This window comes from Lycorma delicatula, chromosome 3, assembly GCF_047948215.1.
Source record: "Lycorma delicatula isolate Av1 chromosome 3, ASM4794821v1, whole genome shotgun sequence".
NCBI classification, from domain to species: Eukaryota; Metazoa; Arthropoda; class Insecta; order Hemiptera; family Fulgoridae; genus Lycorma; species Lycorma delicatula.
The window spans coordinates 941,248-961,309 of record NC_134457.1 but is presented as its reverse complement, the minus strand read 5'-3'; the positions used below and the strand labels follow the sequence as shown (position 1 = coordinate 961,309).

At 29.0% G+C, this 20,062-nt stretch overlaps 1 long non-coding RNA gene across 1 annotated transcript; it reads left to right on the top strand.

Moving 5' to 3' along the window:
* The first annotated feature begins 459 nt into the window (after positions 1–459).
* LOC142320835 (uncharacterized) lies at positions 460–14,281 on the top strand. The gene is made up of 3 exons (XR_012755479.1): positions 460–595; positions 1,934–2,043; positions 13,992–14,281. It is a non-coding gene; the product is annotated as an uncharacterized LOC142320835 (long non-coding RNA).
* Positions 14,282–20,062: the final 5,781 nt, after the last annotated feature.

Genomic DNA, 20,062 nt, shown 5'->3' with positions numbered 1-20,062 from the left:
AATAAATAATCGAATTTGATTTATAGCACAGATTTCTACCTGTTTTTAAGAGGAAATTAATGCATTTTGAAACGTTACCAAAGTTGTATGAATACCTTTTTCTGGCCTTACTCCAAACTATGAAAAAACAACTAACAAAAATTATTACTATATAACTGTATAAAAATACTTGTAGGAAACAGATATAAGAAAAATAAAATCAGTTGTTTAAAATCATGAGAAAATAAAACCTACTGTTTTAAATATGCTCCTGTTCACCAAAGATTACTACAAAAAACTTAAATTGTTCCAGAATGAGTTTTGAAATCATATTTTATTTAATTCTGTGTATTTTTTAAAATCTATTTTCATCAATGACTATCATGCAAATATAAATAGCAAAAGTTAATTACATTTCAAATTAAACAGATGCTGTTAATTAAACCAAATTCTTTTTTATTTTCATTTTAGGCATTTGTATATGTATCAACAGCCTACTCTAACTGTCACTTGAATAAAATTGAAGAGAAATTTTATATATCAACCATTGACGACAACAAATTAATAACATTAACAGAGTGCCTTAACAATCAACAGTTAAAAAATCTGACACTTTGTAAGATTTATTTTATTACCTTTTTTATTTATTGATTGTATCCATTAGTACTAAAAAATTATTAAAAAAGTGAAAATCCACCTTACCAGCAAATTAAATGTGTTTTTCTAGATATTTACCTTAGACCACTGTCAGGAGAATAATGACTGCTTAATCATTTTAATTTTTGACTATTTTATAAAATTATTTTATTTTCCTGACGATGTTCTAAGGAACTGAAAGATCTAGAGACACATTTAATTTGCTGTTAAGGTGGATTTCACTTTTTTAATAATTTATTAAACATATCAGCAGTAATCATGCTTGAGAAATTAATACAAAATTATTGATGTGTTTATCTATAATAATATATTTAAAAAAGCCAAAAAAAAAGGTGAATTACGATCATTATTATATTATATACCATTATCAGTATACATACCTTAAGATTACTTGTCAAAAATAGGCATGGAATTGTGTTCAGAGAAGGAAGTAATGATTCATTAAATGTTTATTATATTATAAGTATTCAAAAATGTTTATTTTCCATATTCAAATATTTTAATTAGTAATCATATTTGAATAATACAGATTATGAAAAAAAAAATTAGATGTGAGTTTACCATAGAATGAAGATCCAAATCATTTTTTCATTCTTATTTTAAAATCTGTTATGTACTGGAACATACAAGATCAGTACACTGTAAAAATATCATATAATTATGGGGGGAAACTGAACTTTCTTGGTGCAGATATATAAATTTTTTAACACTTTCATAGGCTTTAATCATTTTAGTTCTATGTTTTGAAAGTAAAGAATAGCATGTTTTATTTTTTAATGAAGATAGAGACTTGAATCGTTTAAAGTATATTAATATCTAATAAAGCTGAAGATTCTTAAAATGTTCTCTTAAGTATAATTTATAAAATGGTATTTTGTACAATGCATACTAGCAAAATAATTAATTGAAACAATCAGTTAATAAAGAGTCTTTAAGACAATCCCCCATCTTAAAGATTTATTTATTCATTTTATAAAAATCAGTTTAGCAAAACTAGTTCCGATAAATTTCTTAGATACCCATTTTACCAAACGGTAATTAAAACTTTTCTTAATATTTCTGTTTGCTGTATTATTACAACCTTTTATAACTGAATGAAGATATACAAAAGTGTGCAGAAAGACTGCATACTAGTTTCATCTCAAGTGCTAACATTTAAAAAAAAAGTGGTAATACAATATTATATCATTTAACTCAAGATAACATCTCTACAATGAGAGGCATGATTTTATATATGATTAACATCTTTATGGTTTATATATATGTAGAACTTAATATGAAAATTATTTTATTTCAGACTGCTGGATGATATTCCTAATACATATGTATATACTAAAGCAGTAGCAGAAGACATTGTTAGAAGATGTAGTAAAGGGTTACCAGTAGTTGTAGTACGACCAAGCATAAGTAAGTATATATGATGAAGTAAGTATGGCTTTTAATTTTATCAGCTTATATTCTTTAAGTTAATCTTGGTAGAACAGCTCTGATCACAAATACTCAAATTATTATATCTTCTGTAGTACGATCATGAAATTATAATTGTTATCATAATTAAAAATGAAATCCAATTCATTGGTGATGTCAACATAAATACTTGAAAATGAAATGTTCCTTTCATACTTAGGCGAACTGCAAAGAACAGATTTTTAAAAATATCTCATTGAGGGTGCAATATAAGGCTGGAAAATTAGAATTACAGGCGTAGTTTTTCTTTTTTTTTCTGTTTTTAGCCTCCGGAACCACTGTTACAGCATTACTTCAGACGATTTGTATGAGTGTAAATGAAGTGTAGTCTTGCACTGTCTCAGGTTGACCATTCCTGAGATGTGCAATTAATTGAAACCCAACCACCAAGAACACTGGTCTCACAATATAATATTCAAATCCATATAAAAGTAACTAAGGTTCAAATCTTAGTAAAGGCCTTCTGCCTTTACTAAGATTTGAACCTTAGAACTCTCGATATCAAAATCAGCTAATTTGCGATGATAAGTTCAACACTAGACCAACTCAGTGGGTACAGGTTGAGTAGTATATGTATTATTTAATCATTAAATGAGATGAAGTCATTTTTACTGAGATATTTTTAAGAAGACTGAGAAATTATGTACAAAAAAATTATATGAATTTACTTTTTACCAACTGCCATATAATTTTCTATATTGTACAATTTCTAGATTGTGTAATTACCGGAAACTAATCAAATACTTGTATCATCAGTAACGCCTAAAATAAGTTAAATAAAAGGTTACTATTACTTTAAAGCAAATATAGAGGAAATCAAGCTGCTCTAGATTAGCTTAAAAATGTTAAAACAAATAATTTTTTTACGCGGTTCTTTATAAACATTTGCAAATGTAGATCAATCAAAATGGAATACCCACCCTAATGATTTGTTACTTCACTCTGAAAAAGCTTCCAATGAGCACTTAGTTTCTTACTAGAGCTGCTTTAACATATCAGAAGAAAGAATTGAGGGGTTCTTCTTAAGATATCCTACCAACACAGGGTTTAAAACTGATGTAGGCAGGAACAACAACTGAGTAATATAATTATATTTCAGTGAAAGTAATAACTTGTTTCTGATTAAACGTTTACTAATACTAGAAAACGAAAACTGTTGTGTTGAAGTTGTCCTTTATGTATTTGTGCACATTATGAAGTATTATTTTTTTTCTTAATAAATACTGTGCATAGACTTAATGTTAATGAAACTATAGACTTAATGAAATTGTAATTGTAGAAACTTTGTCTAGTTTTACTCGCATAAATATGTGAAAACAATTTTTCATTTATCTGAAACTTCTCTTAAATGTTGTGTTTTTGTTTGCTTGTTATATAATATTTTTTCCCTAGAGTTAGGAGTTTCAAATAATGTTAGTAATCATGGTGCTATTTCTTACCTTTCTGAATACCAGCAAGCAAACAAGCTTCAGTAAATTTAACCATAACTTGCTTGATACTATTTTGGGTCCAAATCTAAATTCTTCATCCTGGCAATTAATTATCTCATCCTTCAGCAGTAGATGCTGCATGGATGTTAACATTCAAGTAATCTTGCCTATTATTATAATTTATTAAAATTTTGAGTTTTAATTTCAATGTAGATACTACACCAGTTATGTAAGGGAATTTAAACCCACTAGTATTTCACTTTCTTGTAGCATTAATATTTCTCTGTAATTTTTTCCTTTTTGGAAATGTAATAAGAAGCTTTTTTATTGAATGCTCCTAACATGTAAGTATCTGTACACCCGATTAATTGTTAAATTGAATTATTTTAACATGTATAAGCAACATTACTAAATTTTTATTGTTCTAGCTAGACATATTTAATATATACTTAAAATGTGAACTTAACTAAAAACATAAATTATTATAACTCATTGCAATGTTTAATAAATGAAGTGTAAATTTTGAAAGCAAATAAAGGAAGTGATTATGAATAATTGGTTATCTGGCATTACTTATTATATACAGTTTAGATCCAACGAATTGCTCCATGGCTGAAATTGTTGTACATTATTTTTTGTCCTCTGGGCCGGATAATTAAGAAATATGGATATGACTGGATAATTAAATAATTATGTGAAATATCAGCTACTTGTGAAGTTCTCATATTGCGAAATACATATAAATACATTGCAATTTGGCAAATTCAATCTTCATATTCAATAATAATAATTAAATTATGAATGAATGAAAATATTATTTTGGAGTTTTGTTCACTACATTGGATCTAGGTTCATAATTTACGTTAACACCAATATCTATATAATATTATTAGTGTAATTTAGTTTTATTTAGTTTTTTTGGCCATATTAGTTATTGTAATCATTATGGATAAAGAACAATTTTTAAGACATTGAAAATCAATTAAGGCTTTCGTAACAAGAATTGCAACGTTCGCGGATAAATTTGACGCATCACAAGATGAGAGCTATACTGTACTCAAATTACAAAAATTTGCACCGCAAATATGATTCCATTCAGATACAATTAGAAATGGATGTTGATAATGATAGTTTGTCTTTAGGTCAAGAACAAATCAAGAAAAAATTATGCAACATAGAATGTAAGCTGCAACATTTTTTAAATAGTCAGCATAGAGTAAATAATCAAGAACATTCTGTAGACACAGCTACTAAACAATTACAATTACACCTTTTCAATTTACCGTTGTTTAATGGTGACATTCTTGAATAGCCTCAAGTTTTTAATACATTTAATGAATCAATCCACACTTGAAAAGATTTAACAAATGTTCAAAAATTAAATTATTTACATTCACCGCTAAAATGAAGCATTAGCCATTATTAAAAAGCTTCCATTAACCAATGAAAATGATAAAATCACATTAAATTTATTAATAAAACATTTGATAAAAAATTTATGACTATATTTTAATACAGATTGCATTTTAAAAATACATTTTTTAAAAAGAGAATCATTAGCTCTTCAGTCTAAATTCATTAATGATATTTCTTCATTTTTAAACTCACTTGAAGCAATACAACATCCAGTTAACATATTCAAATTCGTTGCAATTCAATTTCTAACAACACGGCTGGATTACGGAAGGAAAGATTATCAAATAAGGGTGGTCCAAACTTTCAAGAGTTCTTAGAATTTCTTGAAACCAGATGATACAACCTGGAAAATCTTAGTTTGAGTACTATAAATTCACAATTCAGTATTGGAAATGTTGAAGGACAATATTACAATGCATTTAAATCTCATTGCAAACATCCTAATTTAAATGTTAACAAGATTCATAAACAACAATGTTAGTTATTATTCTAGATCTAACTTTAAACAATGTTTATTTTGTAATGGCAATCATAAATTTAAAAAAATGCAAAGAATCTTTAAATTTATCCAATGATGAACGAAGAGATTTTTGAGGATAATAATAGTTGTCTCATATGTTTTCACAAAGGTCATAGTAACAATCAATGTTACTCAAATAACTTATATAATTTATGTCAACAAAAATACAACATACTAGTTTATACTGATAACATTAATGATTCTAAATTAGGTAATGATAAATTTAGTAATTATGACTCCTCATATGATATGCATTAACTGTTCTTCATATTTAAGAGGACGGCTGAAACGTACACAGAAGGCTTTGCCATTTTGTATACCTATGGTTTGGCATGAACCAAAGGATCATGCAACCGATTGTTACTTTTTTTAACAAATGTGTCTGGAATTTCTAAAAAACCTAAACATGTGTAAAATATCCTTCATTGCCATCTGCAATCAGACCTGTACCTCACAGTGAAATTATTCCAGTTCCTGAGCCACCTGTGGATGTATGTTTTGAAAGCAGCGATGAAGAATCAGGCAGTACTGAAGGGCAACAATGATTTTGATTTTGAATTATCTTCAAATAAGCCACTCTTATATCACAAGGTGACTAAACCTTTAATTAATAGGTAATTAAATGACTTAGTTAGGGATTTAAATTCATCAAAAAAAAAAAAAGCTGAACTGTTAGGATTAAGACTGCAAGGTTGGAATTTACTTCAAAAAAATACAAAATTTCAGGCTTTTGAAGCCGGCAAAAAGAAATTTTCAGTACTTATTGATGAAAATAATTTGATTTATTGCAAAAATATATGAGCTTATGTTGCACTTAGGACAAGCTCATAAACCTGAGGACTGGCACCTTTTGATAGATTTGTCAAACAAGTATAGTTTAAAAGCGGTTCTACTACACAACGGTAACAAATATCCTTCAATACCAATCACTTATGATATTAATTTGAAAGAGATATACGATGTGATGAAGACGTCCTTGAACAAATAAATTATAAAAAACATAGCTGGAACATATGTGGTGATTTGAAAGTTATAGCTATTTTGTTAGACTATACCAAGTACATGTGTTTTCTTTGCGATCGGGACAGCCAAGCTAGGGATAAACATTTAGTTACCAAAGAGTAGAAGAAATGAGATAACTTAACTCCAAAAGGGAAAAATATTATTCATGAGCCCTTAGTTGAAACCCAAAAAATATTTTTACCTCCTACCCGATCAAGCTAGGACTAATGAAAAATTTTGTAAAAGCAATGAAGAAGGATAGTTGCATTCAGAAATTTCTGAATGCAAGTGAAGGAAAACTTAAAGAAGGAATATTTGTTGGTCCTCAAATAAGAGAGAGGTCAAAGATGATGTATTTAACACAATGTTAAATAATGTAGAACGTGTAGCTTGGGCTTCATTTAAAGACGTTTGCAAAATTTTTCTCGGCAAACAAAAATCCAACAATTACCATGATATTGTTAATCAACTTTTACTTCATAAGAGCTATGGTATATAATATGTCTGAAAATACATTTCCTCCACTAATATTTGGAATTTTTCCCAGACAACCTTGGAGATAGTGATGAACACAGTGAATGTTTCTAGAGACATTTTGGTGATGGAAAGCTGTCTATAAAGGGAAATGGAATACTAACATGCTAGTCGATTACTGTTGGATATTAATTTGGGATGTGCTTGAGGCTATTTATAACAGAAAAACATCAGTGAAATCATTCTAACATAGCCATGTTAGAATGTATGGCCATGCAAAATTATAAATTTTACAGATTTTAACTATATTTTCCCTTCATTTTTTTTTGAAGCGTAATTTACTTAAAACTAAGGGCGATAGAAAAATTCTATTTACAGATCTGTATTGTATGCAAAAATGAAATTCAAGAAATGGTATCACACTTGGAGAAACATTAAAAAATTTTTTTTTTGCCTATCAGTGTAATCATAATATTGCTACTCCTGAGCACAACTGTTCTATTCCTTTAGCCCATGAACATGAGTTACATATCTTAGGCATTTTATGGAACAATTCTACAGACACATTTACTCAATCTATTGATACTAAAAGAATTATTCTCACTATTATTGCAGGAATATTTGACCCATTAGGTCTAATTGGTCCTATTGTTTTCTATCATAAATGTTTTATGCTATCTTTAATGCAACTTAAAATTAATTGGAATGATAGATTACTCACAATGATGTTACCTCAATGATGTAAATTATACAATCAGTTGCACTTAATTGATTTAATTAAGATGATTCGTCCAATTAAATTCATCGATGATGCTGAGGTTAATTCAATCTAAATACATGGATTTTCAGATGCCTCCATAAAGGATTACGGTCGTACATTCAAACTCTTATTTTCTAATCAAACAATTTTGTGTAATTTACTTTGTTCCAAATCAAGACCTACTTCTTTAAAGCAAATAACACTACCAAGGTTTGAATTATCTGGTTCTTTACTACTCTCACATTTATTAGAGAAGGTAATAAATGCTCTGAATAAACATATTCATGAAATACATTTGTATTCAGATTCAACATTAGCATTCTCCTGGATTTATGAACGTTCATTTGCTTGGAAGGTATTTATAAGTAATAGAATTACTACTATTACTAGGTACTATTACTAAGTAATAGAATTACTATATTTCTTAGAAAAGTTTTTACATAATATAAACAAAAAAGAAAAATTATTTTTTGGGCATGTGAAAAATTTGAAAAAAAAAATTTGCTGTTAAAAAATAAAAAAAAAATGGAAATTACACAACTATTGACAGAAATAAAATAAATTTAAAAGATTATTTCAAAGTTGCCAATAAAATAACTGTTCAACATTATGCAACACTGGATTTTAAATCATTCTTGAGGTACATTAAGTATATCGGGTACAGCAAACTGCGCTATCGTTATCGAAGTCTTTCTGTGAATTTCACTTTGAATGTAATTGGTCTGTCATTGAAGTAATGCCATACTTATTTACAATAGAGAAATACGCTGATATGGGGTGAATGTAATGGTAATGCTACAGCTGCTGTTGTAGAATATGAAATACGTTTTCTGAATCACAGGATTGCAGTATCAAAACAATTAACGTGAATTTTCGCAATCTTCAGGAAACTGGTTCACTACCTATTATTCGTATCAGCTACAAATGATCTAACCAACACGATGCTGTTATTGATAAAATTATTATTGAAGCAATTCATTGCAGTCCAGGCATCATGTATGGCACCTTTCTAAGTGGACCGGAGCTTCACATTTGATGGTTTGGAGGACATTTAAAAAACAAGTTTTATTCTTATAATAAACAACCACTTCAACATCTACAGCCAGGAGATGGTCTGATTCACATACAGTTCTACAACTGATGGAATACAAATTGACAACTCTACAAGTATGTTTTATTTGCTGACGAAGCAAATTTCACTTGAGATGGTGTCAACAACTTATGAAATGAGCTTACAGAGGCAAAAGTACATCTTCATGGAACGGTGAAAAACAATGTTCAACACAGAATTAGCATCAGTGTATGGTACAACCATTTTCATAACCAGCTGTTTTGACTGTTCATATAACCTGGCCGCTTAATGCTGAGGTCTATTTACATCCTCAGGTGTACCTAAGATGTTACTCTGCCAATGAGACACAAAGTGTACTTCCAGCACGATGGTGCACCTCCCCACTTTTCTAATGCTGTTTCAACTCACTTAAATCATCATTTCTCTGAAAAATGGATTGGTTGTGGAGATCCACATTCCTGGTGACCAAGATAGTCTGATCTAACACAGTTAGAATTTTGCGTCTGAGGATGATTAAAAAAGATTTTGTATGAAACAAAAATACATTCTCGTGAGGGATAAATTGTCCACATTATGGATGCAGCTGAGTCGCTTAAGGACAACTGAAGAACAAAAAGAGCAACAAAAACAGTATAGAAAGAAGCATGCAAAAAAATGTGTTGAAAATGGTGGGCTCATTTTTGAACATTTATTACAAATCGGTATGTATAATGCACTAGTAAACTTGATCTAGTGTACTGTTTCTAAATAAAATTCAAATTGTTCTAACTTTTTTTGTTTTATTCAACTTATCTTACACTATTTCATATAGAATTAAATTCTCTACACGCTTTGTTTAAAAGTTTTCTATGTTTATTACCCGTTTAATAAAGTTATTGTATATTCCACATAAAAAAACAGGGTCTTTACTTCTAATTTATGGGATTTCAACAAACAACCCCCCCTCATGGCCAATTAAAATAAGGGTGATATGTATGACATCATGTAAATAAGATGTAGTCTTGTACAAAATCTGGCTGACCTTTCCTGACTCGTGTGGTTAATTGAACCCCAATCACGAAAGTATACCATATTCACTGTCTAGCATTCAAATCAATATAAAAGAGATTAACTATTATAAGGATTAGAACCTCAGAACCTTCGACTTCAAAAATCAACTATTAAATAACTGATCTGTGACAATGATTTAACCATTAGACCAGCCCGTCGGGCTAATAAACATATTGTTGCGTGTTCCCGGCGATCAAGATATTGAGAGATTAAAAATTTTAAATGATTCTATAATTATAAGTTATTAATTTAAGAACATAAATAAAATAAGACAAATCAATAACAATAGTAGTGACAACAGTAATAATAATAAAAAACCACAATAATAAACAAATAATAAATTTAAAAACCTGATACCTAAATTAATCGATTAACTTGTTTTTATTTATTTGATTTCAGGTTATTAATAATTTCAGAAAAAATTGACAAATTTATGGATGTAATCTCATATTTCTCTTTAAGGCAATGGGAATTTTCTGATAAAAATACACAGGAATTATGGCACTCATTAGTTGAGAGAGACAAAGAAATTTTTCCATTTAATTCAAAAGATCTTAAATGGGAAAAATATATTAATATTTATATGCGTGGAATTAGACAATATCTAATAAAAGATGATTTGTCAACAATTCCAGAAGGAATAAAAAGGTTTCACACTTCCCTATTCCTGAGATGGTGTAAAGAGTACAATTATAACTGATCTGAATAAAGTCATTATTAATTTAAAATGTTTAACTTATCATATCAATAAACTGAACCAAATTGTGTAATTACTATAAAAAAATATATATACTTTAACACATATTCATATGCTTTTATGACAACCTTTAGTTTGAAGTCTGATTAAAAAAAAAGAAGTTGCTTACAATTTGGTTTTGTTTATCATTGTAGAAGTTAAATTTTTACAGAAAGACTGCTTGACTTGAGTTACTGATGAAGGTTGAAAACTTTTTCAAGTTTTTTAAAAAAAAATTTATTATGCAATTTCATTCAGTTTGTCGTTTAAAGTTACCATTTTAAATTAATATTTTTGCTGTCATAAACAAAAACGTAGAAAAAAATTATTTATTAAATGTTCCAGGGATTAAGGAGAAGAAAAGTGTATTAACATTTTTATACATTATATTGGTTAATTTTTACATTAAGGTCATCCAGTTCGTTCTATTAAAAAATAAATTTTTTTTGTTATTTTGGATTATAAAATATTCTGCTGTATAACATGGTCTTCCATGTAATCACTGTTACTTTGTTTATTTTCTTTATGCTGTTTAAAATATTCTGCTCATAGTATAGTTAGTTATATTTGTATATTTTTTGTTGAATACTGAAGTTATATCCAATTATTCTTTGTAAACTTATAGGCCACATACTAAGGCATCCTGGAATAGTCGCTTTAATATTGGAAGGACAGGTAGAAGGGAAAAATTGTGTAGGCAGGCCACGTTTGGAGTATGTAAAACAAATTGTTGGGGATGTAGGATGTAGAGGGTATACTGAAATGAAACGACTAGCACTAGATAGGGAATCTTGGAGAGCTGCATCAAACCAGTCAAATGACTGAAGACAAAAAAAAAAAAAAAAACTTAAAAAAAAACTTTCAAATAGATGCTGTCTTTGCCTCTAACATTGTAATTCAGAGATTTTAGTTTTAATGAAGTAACAATTAAATATACTGAAATGAAACGACTAGCACTAGATAGGGAATCTTGGAGAGCTGCATCAAACCAGTCAAATGACTGAAGACAAAAAAAAATAATTAAAACTACCTATTTTGTATTTTTTATAAGTAGTTTTTTGTTTCAATTTGTTTTTTGTTTAATTTTACACAGTAGGTGTTAAGCCATTAGCATATGCTTTGTATTAGATTAAATAAAATGAAGAATCTAACATATTTAAGTTCGTTTTTAATGAACAATGCTTAGCAAACGCTTAATGAACAATTAAGCGTACAGATTAATTTTTGAGATTAAAGATGGTCGTGACTACACTTGTTATAATTTTCACAAACAGGGAATTCATTTAAAACTATGTAATTATTATTTTGTTCTGATTTCAGTGGTTAAAATTAATTTTTTTTTTTATTCCGCCTAGTTATTTATATAAGTAAAGATATTCCAAGGGTTAGTTTAAAATCTCCCAGATGTGTATATGATCACTTTTTATTATAGTTTCACAATCAAATTTTTACGGTTAACCCGCATGAGTATTCTCAAAACTATTGCTAATGTCAACAGGCAGCTGTCAGTAGCTGTTTAACTGTACCTGATTTTTCATATGTTAGCTGCTTGGGAATTAAAAAAATAAACCTTTGAAATTTTAAATCGATCTTTTAAGACTATTCAGTATATTTGTAGAACAGATTTTTAGTTGACTGCAGTACAGTTTAATTACAAATAGAATTTATAAAAACCTTCCGCTGTTATCTACTTAACAACTTGAAATTTTAATTTGGTTTTTTACATGCAAAATAACACAATGTAATATTACAGTGTGTAATGATGTCATTTCTTAGATGTGATTTATCTATTTTCATATTATTTTTAGTGAAACATTTCCGTAAAAATGTAACCCGATAAATTTAAAGCCAGTGTTTATCAATGTTTGATTAACTTAGTTACACACATCTCAGGAACGGTCGAACTGAGAATGTACAAGACTACACTTCATTTACACTCATACATATCATCCTCATTCATCCTCTGAAGAATTATCTAAACGGTAGTTACCGGAGGCTAAACAGGAAAAAGAAAAAAAGGTACTAAGTACTAGCTGCATGTGGGCATCTAATCGATAAGCTATTACAATTATCTATCAGTTTATTTATTACTAATTTAAATGTTTGTTAAGTTTACTACTTTCTATTAATCATATCTTTTTATCAGTTTTAAAAAGTGCCGTTTTAAATTTATTGATTCTTGATCTTATCGCAAATACGGTTATGTTGTTGGCATTAAATAAGTAAGGTATTTATAAATTCTGAGTTTCTTGTATTTAACTAGCGATTTGAATTAAATAGTTTAAATTAAAATATACTTTGATAATATAAATTAAACAGCAGGCATGCAAAATTACCAGTATTTTAAGGAAAATCAGTTACTGTATTAATTTTACAACTAAAAACAAATTATATAAAATCATGAAATACAATTCATATTGTATTATAGATATACAGTATGAAAAACACATGAAAATAATATGAAATTTATAAAGAAAAGATATGATTATGTATTGTTATATTAATATTATAATATTAATATTATTATATTATATGATTAAGTATTGTGGCAAATAGATGAAGAAAGAAGCATTTGGAAAAATATAGTTAAAAGAAGAGACAGACTTATAGGCCACATACTAAGGCATCCTGGAATAGTTGCTTTAATATTGGAAGGACAGGTAGAAGGGAAAAATTGTGTAGGCAGGCCACGTTTGGAATATGTAAAACAAATTGTTACGGATGTAGGATGTAGAGGGTATACTGTAATGAAACGACTAGCACTAGATAGGGAATCTTGGAGAGCTGCATCAAACCAGTCAAATGACTGGTTTCATGACAAAAAAAAGATACTAAATGAAAAAATATATTATTTTCTCATTAAAATATACATAAATATTTATATATAATATTTAGACAAGACAAAATAATCTTTGATAGCTTCTACAGTAAATTATTTATATAAGTATCTCTAAAAAATGGTTTAGAAGAACGATTTTGATGTAATTTGAAAGCGAGTTATAATTTTTAATATTTTAGTTTATCATGTTTAATTGTGTTAATCGGTGAATTAAGTGTTAGATATTTAATGTTTTAGATAGATCTATAATAAAAGAAATACTAACTTTCACATGCAGCTGTAAAATACAAACAAGATGTATTTAGAAAACAGAAAATATAAATATTATATTCTAAATATTTATTATTCTAATATTATTATTCTAAATATTTAGAAAACAGAATGTATTTAGAAAACTTAACAATCATGTTAGGAACTCATAGCCATCGCTGAAACATTTTGTAAAACTTTTCATTTTATATTTGTAATTTATTAACCGTAAATACTTCCATTCCTTCATACATTCACGCCCGTAATTTAAAAAAAAATTTTAATGTTTGTTATTTTATGTTTTATAAATTAATGATGATGTTCTTTTATTTTTTTATAGGGTGGATTTCATTATGTTTTACCATTTATTTTTGTTCTTTCTTCAACCGCTATTGAATATACAACTGCACTTTTCTTTTGTTATATTAATTTTGAAGCTGAATTTGAAAAAATCGAAAATATTTTTATAATAAACGTAATTCTAGCAGGTAGTATAAAAACTAGTTTAAATATTAAACATATAATAAGAGTGTTGAAGGAGATATTTGCCACCAACATTTTTCGGGGTAAAAATAGGCGCAAAATGTTTGGCTGCATAAATTTTGTGTTCACTTTAACAATTTCAACCATATCTCAAACTTTTTTATCGATGTATTTAAACGAATGGGGAATCATTTTGTTCATAATAAAATGCTTAAAATTTTATCTAATAAAACACAATTCGATAAAACTAACGCTATTTGTATAATGATTATTTTAATTCAATAAAATACGTACAATAAATTACTTTTATTCGATAAAGCTCTTTGCAGACCTATTAACGATTAAAAAATGTAAATGGCCACCGATTTGGAATTTTCAAAGGTAAAACTTAAGGGTGGAGTATCCCCATTAATCTAAGGAAAATTTACAAAAACCGCCAAACTTTTTCCTGTTTTTCTGAAAGCCTAAAGTCTGCTCAAAATAACGGTGTAATTACTGTTTCAGTAAATGTTTAATTTTATCCAAAAAATTATAATTTGACAAAAAAAATTTTAACACAAAAAACCTCTTATGAATCAAAGAATGAGGTTTTATCTCTTATTTAACGCTAAATTTAATAATGGGGCAAGAGAACTCTAATTTATGACCATCTCCATCCTGCATTTTCACTTAAACACATTTTTTAAGGAACGGTTGAGGTTGAATGCTAATTATGTATAATGAAAATATTTCATTTACCTACAGGAATCGCATTATAAAATATCAGCTTTATATGATTTACAGGAAAAACATTTTTTTTCAGGTATACTCCTCTCTTAAATATTTTATAGAAATTAAGTTGGGATATGTGTATCAAATTTCATTAAAATATCTAAATTTGTTCTTAAAGTATATAATTATTTTTTATTGAAAAATTACAAAATGAAGTGAATCAAGGTACTTGTTCATGTGAATGTTTTTGTTTAGTTTCATATCCCGAATCAGTCCCTTAAGTTTGGCCAATTCCTCCTTGGACACCCTATAATATATATACATAACTATTTTTTTTGAAAATTTAAATAATCGATTAACATAATTACCTAATGATTAGTGTGCTAATTAAATTCAATATTAACTGATAACCTAATCATTAAAACACAGTAAAACTTAACCAAAATCGATTTTACGGGATCCCGCATCATCAGCCGGTATGCAATTATATAATTGCATAAACAAATTTTAAAAAACCTAGATTTATACTCAAATTATTACTCGTTCCAGTAATAGTTCTGGAGTTATGTTTTCATCGTAACAAATTTTAGTGTTATAATACTGGTAATGTAAGTTTTTTCTAAATTTTTAGGTTTTTAATATTTGATTAATGTAATTATAACATTTTATTCCAATCGATAATGCGGGATCCCGCGATCGATTTTGGTGTTAAGTTTTTTAGGCTTTTGTTTATCTGTTACTGAGTTTTGGTGGTTAGGTTTTCATTTAATATACGTATATTTTTTATCGGAAATTCTAATAATTTATTAATATATTGACAATTGTGTTCATAAAACTTAACATTTTAAGAAATATAAACCGCCAAAACCAAAGTTGCACTTAAAATATTCCAATAATCGATTTTCTCTCTTTCGCAGTAATCGATCCTGCATCTTCATATTTTAATATTATTATAAATTAAATACAATCTGAAGATGCTGGATCCCACGATAATTGATTATTGGAATTAATATGATACGTACAACTTGTCTACTATATTTTGGCGGTTTATAATTATAGACCGTGTAATAATATTATAACCGTAAACCATATAATATTGGTTAAAATACGGATGATATATCACGTTAAGTAGATATTTTAGCAGCTCATTCATTACATGTAAAAATAAAAATAAAAGCTGACAACATGGTTGTAGGACTTTCCCGTCACGCGGCTTTTTTCTGATACACGGCTTTACACAAACATACACAACTTAATTAAAAATATTAATCAATTTATTTAAATATAGTATTTTTTATTTAATTAAATGATTCTAACTAAAACGCCCGCGCATACCTGATTTCATTCGCGCGGGTGTGGCGGTACTAGCAGCCACTTAAAATATCATTAATTCTATCGCTCACCTGTGACGTTACAACATAGTTAGTGACAGAGCTAAACAGAAAAAGACTTCAGTACGACTACAGTAGTTGTACATCAGCGGTTCTTGTGGTGAGAACGGATACTAATGACACACCAACCCGCTTAGTCGCTAGTTTATTTAGAATATATTTTAGAGCGGGGTGCGATTTTGGATAACTTTTTTGGAAATATTATTTTTTAAGTAGCAAATGGGCCTAAGAAAAATAAGACCTTCATCAGTGGAAATCTCGAGATACTGAGTGCGACCTAGTTGCAAGCTTACCCCCTTGACATTTTAAGTTGAAAATTTAACGGCATCAGTGCCCCGTATATAGAAGTAAACCAAACACGTACAAGTACATTCGAAGATTCGGAAAATTTCTACCCGGTTTTTCGGGTTCCTTAGGTGTCAAAACGTAAAAATCCGGTGAAAACCGCATATGCCCAAATCGGAGAGATTGCCGTACTTTCCCTCTACAGTATATGTCTACTGCAGCGCTAGGCAGGAAAATAAAAGTACATGTAAACATACGTCCGGAAACGCTGCGTTAACGAGTTAACGGCTAGCGAAAAATTTCGCTCGTATTTCATCTCCTCCAGTGAAATGAAGCCATACATTAATTCTTGGGACGCAAAAATGTAAGCTATTTGATGGTTTCATATGAAATTCAATCTGAAAAATTGAAAAAAAATGAGTCCGAGAACCGTAACTTCTGTAGTTCTTTTTAGAAAAACGCAAAAAACGGTAGTCGAAGAACGGACATTCTTAGTCTAACTTTTAACATCTTTTTTAAATTGCCAATAAACAGATAAAACTTGTACGAAATTTAATTCTAAAGAGAATAGTATAAATAAAGCAAACAGAAAGCGAGTAACAATTAAATAAAATGAACTTTTATTTAGAGCGATACAAAGCTACATTTAACGGAAAAATGATTTTTAACGTAAAAAGTTGATAAAATTTACAATAAATTTTCGAAAATTTATTGTAAAAATGTTATAAAATTTTCACGTTTGTGGATCGGTCGTGTTGCTTTAGTTCATCGGGGCTGTTCTTTAACGTCACAAAAGCATCAGTAATACGGTCAAGTAACTTCTATCGGGTATTTACTTTCAATTTATAAACATTACACTTCATCCAACCCCATACTCAAAAATCCATTGGCGTAAGATCTGGTGATCTGGGTGGCGAGGGTTGTGTATCGTCTCGATCGATCAATTTATCTGGGAATTGCTGATTTAATTAGGCGGAAAAAATACGAAAGAAATGTGGAGACGATTTGAAAAAAGTCACGCGTTCAGATTAATTGTTAACATATAATCGATTTCACAAAGCGGTCGATAAGGTTAGAATAAGAATAAATCAACCGGCTGATAGTTTTTTACGTATTTGTGGGAAGCTTGTAGGCGAAAACGGTAAAAACTTAACAACATCAGAATTGGTTAATTTCGCGGGCGCCTTTCTATTTGACGAGATACAAAATATAATAAACGGGAAAGAAGTGGCCAGAACGGGAAATGCAGGTGTGACCTCTAAAATGAAAAACGCAATTTCAATGACAAATTCTTTAATTCCATTACCTGAATTAGGCGGATGGGTTAAGGATACAAATAAAATTGATACCGACTACGATAGTAATTTTAGTTTTTGTATACCGTTATCGATGTCGATAGGTTTCGCTGAAGCCTGTAAAAAAATAATCGTAAACAATAGGCAGGAGTTTTATTCTTGAAACGTAGTCGAGATGATGTGAAACCGATACCGGCTAGAGTTTCATATCGTAAATCTACACTAGAAATAACAGAAATCGCACGGGTTATACCGTATTTAAAGGCGGGGTCTCAATATCTATTGGAATCGCTCGATAAAGAAAAACGAAGAGTTGCGTATGCCGTTTAGAATTTGGGAACTTTCTCGAAAATTCAACAGTTCCTCAAACAAAATCTGTGGCGTGGAACGTGAAAACATCATCACAATTAGACAAACCGCGATACGTTATTGCGGGTTTTCAAACCGATAGGATAAATAAAGCTACAAGGGACGCGTCAGAATTTGATTCGTGTAATGTGAAAAATATTGAAGTATTCATAAATTCAAATCGTTATCCGTACGAGGATTTAGAAGGGAATCGAACGATGATGTTTAAGATGTTTATAGACTTTCAAAAATCATATTATAAAAAGATCGATTCGCCGTACACGTTTTCAGATTGTAAAAACAAATATCCGTTGTACGCGATCGATTGTTCGAGACAAGATGAATCGGTTAAAATAGGCGTTATCGATTTGAAAATTAAAACCGAAACAGAAAGAGAACTTTACACCTAATACAATAGCGGATTGTTTATTAATTTATGAAAATATAGTTTCTTACTCACCATTAACAGTGAAAAAGTAGTAAAGTACGAGACAAACGAAGAGTCACAGGCTGTAACCTGAGTAGCTGTTAGATAATTTTAACACATTTTTTTGCGTTTGCAGTTAAATTTCACGATGAAAGAGTGGATTCAATGAAAATATAATAGTAAAACACCACTGATTTTTTTGATGAGAAGTTATTATTTAATATATCGAAAATCCCTGAAAAAAATACGTCCACATACATCATTTTGACCTTTGACCCCCTTAATTTTTGGGGAACTAAAATTTGAAACCCGTGTTTTAATACGTATTTTACAGTGAATGCACTCTTTCAGCTTGAAAATTTAACGAAAAACAGGAAGTAATTGTGGAGGGGTGGTCTCCCTTTAATTTTCCAGCTTTCTGATGACGGGGTCAAGGTCGAATTGATGCCGTATGTGGACATATTATACTACTGCTACAATCTTCGCTGATGCAGCTTTGAAACCCCGGGTCAAAGAAATATTTTAATCTTCTGATAAGAATTTAATCCTTCACCCTTTTCTTTATTTACATCAGGGAGAAACCGATTATTTGTTGAAAAAATTAAGTTTTTTATACGTAGCGCTGATAGACCTACATAATTTTTGTGATTACGCATATTCATTAACTCAGCGATTTTACAACGCCCAGCACATGATTTTACTTTTCAGGTTGATCTGAGGTAGCATTAAAATTTCTGTAGTAATTATTAGAAGAAAAAAGAAGCTTTTTATTCACTTCATTTAAATATTTACAGATACTAAAAAATAATTATGTATATTTTACAGAAAATTCTCATCAGGCCGATAAGTACTCCGAACGTCGTAAACACCAAAAAATTTTAATTTTTTTTCACAAGAAGCGAATTTTTTTACTAAAAAACCGACGAGAAAAAGTAAATATATTTTTTTTATTCCCTTCACCCATTAAGCGTAATAAATTCCAACATACACCCTTATGTAAACGATTTTCCCGGAATAGATATTCTGTTGAGTCAGAAAAATAAATGTGTCTAAACGGGTCACTTTTAGAACGATAGTAATTCTTTTCCAGTATTATTATGCTTTTCATTGTAATTTTCATCTCAACCACTTCATTTGCAACCAATTTAACTAAAATTCAAGATCACTACATAACCCACCAACCAGATTTTTTTTTAAATTTAAATTTTTCTCAGAAATTACGTTTTTATCACGAATATTAAAAGCATGGAGCGCCCTTCATTGTATTACATAGAAAATTATGAATGAAATGATTATAAAATATAATTAATACAATAAATGGAGCCCCATGCGCCCTTTTATTATTCGTGATATAAATGGAAAAGAAATTTTGGATCTCATAGGTTATACGACCTATATATATATATATATATATATATATAAATTTATATAATAAATAAATCTAAAAGTATAAATACAATTTAACCTAACT